The sequence below is a fragment of the Lissotriton helveticus genome, chromosome 8 (genome assembly GCF_964261635.1).
Source record: "Lissotriton helveticus chromosome 8, aLisHel1.1, whole genome shotgun sequence".
NCBI lineage: Eukaryota > Metazoa > Chordata > Amphibia > Caudata > Salamandridae > Lissotriton > Lissotriton helveticus.
Window position 1 is genome coordinate 1032867102 of NC_136069.1, and position 6250 is coordinate 1032873351.

Here is a 6250-nt window from a genome sequence, read left to right on the forward strand (position 1 = left end):
ACATACCTGTCGAGAGGTGAAATACCGCGGAGAGCGGGGGTTCAGGTGTAGTTGCTGGGAATGGCATACACTAGTCGCCGTTGAATTGAGGGGTAAAAAGGTCGTGGTTGTATTCAAAGAACGGGATCTGTAGGATAGCGAGGCAATACATTAGTACCTTCGCTAATAACAATAACGAAGCGCTCGAGTGAAAAAATAAATAAACAGAAAATGAGCGGAACGTACCTCGCACCGATTCCTCATTCCGAGGGAAAAAGTCTGTGATCTCCTGCTCAAATTCCTGTTTAAAGACAGGGTCCAGCAAGGATAATGGGTTGAGTCGCCAGGACAGGAAGGGAGATTCCACATGCGGGGGAGAGTAGGAGACTAGCACCGGAGAATGATCCGAATACGTCCGGGGAAGGTGGGAGGTGCGTGTTACCCGGGGTATAAGGCCCTTGGTGATGAGCCATGCATCGATTGTAGACCAGGAGGACCGGGCTGTAGTATAACAGGTTCCCTCCCACTTCGATGGGTGCAGATGACGCCATGCATCAATCGGTTCAAAATCTGACATAATCATTTTCAGGGCAGATTGTGAGTGGGAGTAGTGATTGGGTGTGATCGGTCCAAAGTGGGATTAACGGTGACATTGTAGTCTCTACCCCAGACTAAGTGCGTGAATCCTATCTCTAAGATCTTTCCCCAGAGTACCCGGAAGAACTCTGGATCATCCGTATTTGGTAATTGTAAAGGATTGAGCAGCTAGCCTGCCCCAGAGGATAGCATAGCGACCCTGTTTGTCTGTGATGGAGCCTATTGGGGTATATGGAAGGGACTTTCTTACTAATATACATGTACCTCGGGCATGTGATGAATATGAGGAAAAATATGTGTGGCTGGCCCATTTAGTAGCAAATGTGGAGGGAGTGGCGGGACTAAAATGCGTCTCCTGTAGCATTACGCAATGTATATCATGGTGGTCTAGGTAGGCTAATATGTGTCTGCGCTTGCGGGGTTCTCCTAGTCCACATACATTCCAAGTAAGGAAATGGTATGTGGGGGGTCTAGGGCCTTCAGTCATGGTGGTCTTCCTGGTTGCGCATTCTTATGTAGAGGCATGGAGCGAACTGGCAGCAATGTCTAGGCGTATAAGTGGTTGGCAAATCAGTGGTCTGTGGCGTGCTGTAAAGACTTCTGTTTCTCTTCTGATCATAAAATAAACCCCCTCCCTCCTCCCACATCAGCAGCCCAATCCTGCCGTGGTCTTCTTCCCTCCCCCCCTCCCGCCATTCCCGCAATGCCATGGTCCCAACAGGGGAAATTGGCTTGATCGGTAACACACGCAACCATAAACAACAGTACTGGTAAGGGTTCACCTGAGAGGTGGAGTCCAGAGGGCGACCAGGGTCTTCCTCGGCGAGGGTGGTCGGGTGGTCATGTGTAGGTTCATCTCATTTCAGTTTCTAGTGCATTCATCTGTTTCGCTGGAGGCCGCCTGCACGGCGGTGGAGGGTTAAGATGTATTTGCCGGCTTCCTTCTGGCCAGGAGTGAGAGGGCAATCGTCCTGCTGTCTGTGCATACCAGAGCCTTAGGACTACAGAGCAGATATCAGAGTTTCGTGGGTGAAGGGGATCGCCAGCGGCCCAATTAATGGGGGGCCAACTTTCCTCCCCTCAATCTCTGAGTCCTGCTGCCAATCCAACTAGACCCTCTTTAAACAGTACTCCTGGCCTCATTCTGTGTGTTGTGGTCTCGCATATGATAAAGCGCATCAGTCTCTGTCCATTCTACGTCTGAAGTGTCACCTTCCCCAGCCTGGCGACTGGCTGGGGAGGAGCGACCCACCCCCGGCCTTGGCATGGTTTTAAGGAAGTCCTGCGCAAGTTGCGAAGTGTTGAAGAAGTGATGTTTGCCCTGATACATCACTTTGAGTCGGGCAGGAAAGAGCATCACATAAGGAATGTTGAGCTCCTGCAGCTTCTTCTTCACGGGGAGAAATTTCCGTCTCTGTTCTTGAACGGCCATGGTGAAATTGGGATACATTGTAACGTTTGTCCCCTCATACTGGATTTGCCCTTCTCCCTTGATAAGCGGAAGGCTGTATCCCGGTCCCGGTAATTAAGTATCCTGGTGATTATGGGGTGGGGCGTGGCTCCAGGGACTCGGCGAGTAGCCAGCGAGCGAAGGGCCCGTTCCACTACCAAGACCGGAGAGAAGGCTTCCCTCCCAAATAGAGTTATGAGGAGGCGCTCCACATAGTCCTCCATCCTGCCAGTGGCTGTTGATTCTGGTATCCCCAGGATGCGGAGGTTATTTCTCCTGGAACGGGATTCCAAGTCCTCTTCCTTGGCAGCTATGACCTTCAGGACCCTTTCCATTTCCAGCGTTCTAGATGTCGACGCAGTGGAAGTGTTCTCCAAATCCGAGATTCTCCTCTGTGCTTCGGTCAATCGATCTTCATGTTTATCTACTCTGTGCGTGACACCATCTAATCGAGCATTCATGGAGTCCATCTTGGATTCTATGGAAGTCAGACTGGACTGCATAGCAAGTAGTAGATCTCTCAGGTCCGCAGTCGAAGGTGCCAGCGCCTCGGCTAGATCGTCCTCAGGATCCGTTTGGGAGCGGGTGCCCTTACGCGCCTCAAAAGTAAATTTCAGCTGGCGCCTGTCCGGTTTTCCCATGATGTCTAGAGGTTTGGATTGACCCACCGGAGAGGTTTGAGAAGCCAACGTCTAGCGCTTATTGGGGTGCCAAGGATGACGTTTGGCATTATACCAGGCAGTCACCCGCGCGACCAGGCTGAAGCGGGGATCACTCCCTCCCTCTCCTTCCCCCCGGCGAGACACTCGAAGTAGCGGACCAGCAGTCGCCAGACGCGATGGGGCCTGTTGTTTGGCCTGAAAGCTGCTGCTATGTCGGGGTATATGTTCACAACCCTGTACCTGCTCTCGGCTTCAGGATGGCCAACCAAGCAAACTGGTGTAGACCGCAGTGTCATATATGGTCAGATATACACTATCTCTTCCCAGTGTACTGTATGGTATCCAGAAGGTGCAGAGGGACCCAGCTTGTGATCCGTGTCTTCCCCTGGCTTGTTTCCCAGTACGATGCAGTGCTCACCAGGGCTCACCGTTCGTCTCCAGGCGTCATGCAGGCAGTAATGGACCGTTCCCACGATCGTGCCCTCGCTTGTATGTTCAGCAGTGCAGCCCGGTGACCCGCAAGGCCACATGGGGGGGGGGAAAGCAGGGGCGGCTTGCCTCCAACGATGCACTCCGCCACTGGGAGTCACTGCTTAATCAGGAATGGAGCCAACGCAGCTTCTCATGGCTCTCTGCTACTTCGCCGCATTTGAGTCTATCACTCCTTGTTCATTGCAGGGGAGCCACGCAGTAGAGTCCCAGCTTGTGAACCGTGTCACCCCCGTCTTGTGCCCCAGTATAATGCAGTGCTGACTAGGGTTCACCACATGTCTCCACGGGGGGAGGGTCCCCGGTCGGGGTCGTAATGCAGGCAGTAAGGAGCCGCGTCTCAGATCGGGCCCTCGCTCGTATGTTCAGCAGTGCAGCCCGTCGACCCGCAAGGCCGCACCAGGGGGGAAAGGGAGTGGCTCACGCCAACGATGCACTCTGCCACTGGGAGTTACTGCTTAATCAGGAATGGGGCCAGCGCAGCTTCTCACGGGGGTCTGCTACTTCGCCGGAAATTAGTCTTTCGCACCTTGTTCCTTGCAGGGGAGCCACGCAGTAAAAGTGCCTGGGCTCCGGAACACGCACAGTTTCTCCGCGGCCTCTGGGCCTACACTCTGCTCACTGCGCAGGCGATGCGGCGCCCGGTGCTCAGTCTGAAATTTTGCCGCAGGGCCAGCCGGCCAAAAAGGGGGATGCCAGTCACTCACCGGTCGTGATCTCAGCACGCAGTAGCCGACTCCCTCTTCAGGGGCCTGCCGGGCTGCAGCGGCACGTCCTCAGGGCCGCGTAGTCAGATCCGAGGGGGAAGCACTCCTCAGCCCCCGGGCATCGGCAAGGCCCCACACCACGCGCTCTCTGCAGACCTGTCAACCCACGGCAGGTCGCCTTTCTCAGTATCTCCATTATCGCCCAGATCTGCGTCTCAGCTTCCCCATGCCGCCATGTTGGGATTCCCAAGCGCAGGGGTTCGGCGGCACTTCCCGGGGCACTGCGGGCAGGTACGTCTTCGTTTTTTAGCAGTTTGCACACTACTCCTTTGTCTTGAGGCCTCCACAGTCCCCACCTGGTTCCCTCGTGTAGTGTGGGTTGCAAGGTATGCAGTTGCTGCAAGCATTGAGGTGCCTACCAGTGTTGCATTCTGACTGGCTGCCTCCAATATCCATGCCTTCTCTTGTATTCGATGGCCCCTACCGTGCAGTTGTGGTGGGGGGACCTCGCCGGCCCAATATGTTAGTGCGGGAGGTGGAGCCTTTGATCGAGGCCCGCTGTTCCCCCAGTTTGACGATTTATGGAAGCAAACCATTCATACAGCGCTTATCATTGAATACAGTTGCTGTAATATATTGTATGACTATATTCCACAACGGTCGCTTTCCTTGAAAACATTCTTTTGACACCATGTAAATATTCTCACCTCATGTCACTCAACTGTTTTTTTTGGTTCTTATGAAACACTTGGGACACTCCGCACTGCTAGAAATTGTGTGTGTACAATGTATGTGGTACATTCTTATGACTAATACAAACTGATATGTCAAACAACCCTTGGTGTTTTGAGAGCTCTCTCTCTTTAACATCATTCCAAACCCTTACCAAATATTGCTATTATGCTTTGTTATGACTAATGCATTTGAAAATATTGCTTCACTGGAACTTCTGTTTTTATATAAAGTACGCACCCTGGTTCCTAAGTGAATAGGGTTCCCTTGTTTTTCCCATTCGGCAGTGCTCAGTTGGACTCTCACCTACGAGCTGCTGTCCCTTCAAGGATCCGACGTGAGTCGCACAGGCAGGCCACGCCACTGGTCACATCTGAGTTCAGAGGCCTCACGTCCCGCTCAGCTATCAGGTCCCAGTGCAGCTCCTTGCACTGCCACGCCAGGTTCTTCTGGCATTCGCCTGGCCCGTGCAGCCTGCTGCTTCTTTTGTAAGTTGTGGATGAGGTGTCGGTGGGCTATAACTGGTGCTAATATCGGCGGCGGCTCAGAGCAATCAGGATATTCATCCTAGCCGCCCGCCATCTTGGCCACGACCTTCATCCTTCTGCACTGAACAATATGTACATTGTAAAGATCAATCTTGCTACCATTCCTACCCCTTATAGACAGCCTCAGGGCAACATTGCTTGAGGTCTCCAACTATTTTATGATTATATTTAACATAATTTTTTACCCAAATTAGGATGCCACCAGAAGGATGTCCTGCTTTAGAAGGTGCTTCTTCTATAATATAGTTGGAATAACCCAATCTATGATGTTTTCGAGGGCCTATGACTCTTGAAAAAATAATATGTCATGGAGGCTCCCCTATCTGGGTTCATAATTTTTCCTTGCAATCATGCAATATTTCAAGACAGTAGCAATAGAGGATGAGAGAAGTTGCCATGTAAAGTACAATGCTGTTACAACAAGTCACAAGAATTAGTATGAGTAATGGTTGGACTCTGTTCCATGATCAGGAGGCTGAAATTCGGCCCTGAGGGTACCCTCTTACTTGTTGTTAGGCTTTACTTGATACAGTTAGTCAATCTCTTTTGTACAGATCTTACAACTTCTGGGGGCGTTGCATCGGCTGCTTGACTAACTCTGACTGGATCACTAAAAGGATTTTGAACAACAGTCAGGGCAGAATTCCTCGTCAAATAGAGACTTCTATAGACTGGAGGGTCGCATAAAATAGTGTGTATATTAGAGCCAGGAGGTGGACATGTTCAGGCATCTCGGGCTAACAGCCCATTTGCCATTATGTGATTACTCAAATGCAATTTAACCCCTTCCATGCTGATGACGTCCCCCGGCCGTCATGCATCACAGTGGGCGTGTGCTGATGACGGCTGGGGGCCGTCATGAACCCGCCCACTCAATAAAACTGCCGCACAGGCGCTGAATCGCGTCTGCGCCCAAGGGGTTAATAGTGTCATGATCATCTGTATTACTTGACAAATGCTGAGCACATGTTACATCAGAATGTATTAAGGAAAAACATTTCAGCTGTAATCAAATCCAGTGGGTCACTTTCTTAACAAGGCACTACGTTGACTCTCTTTGACCTGTCTTTAGTTTTGGGACATTTG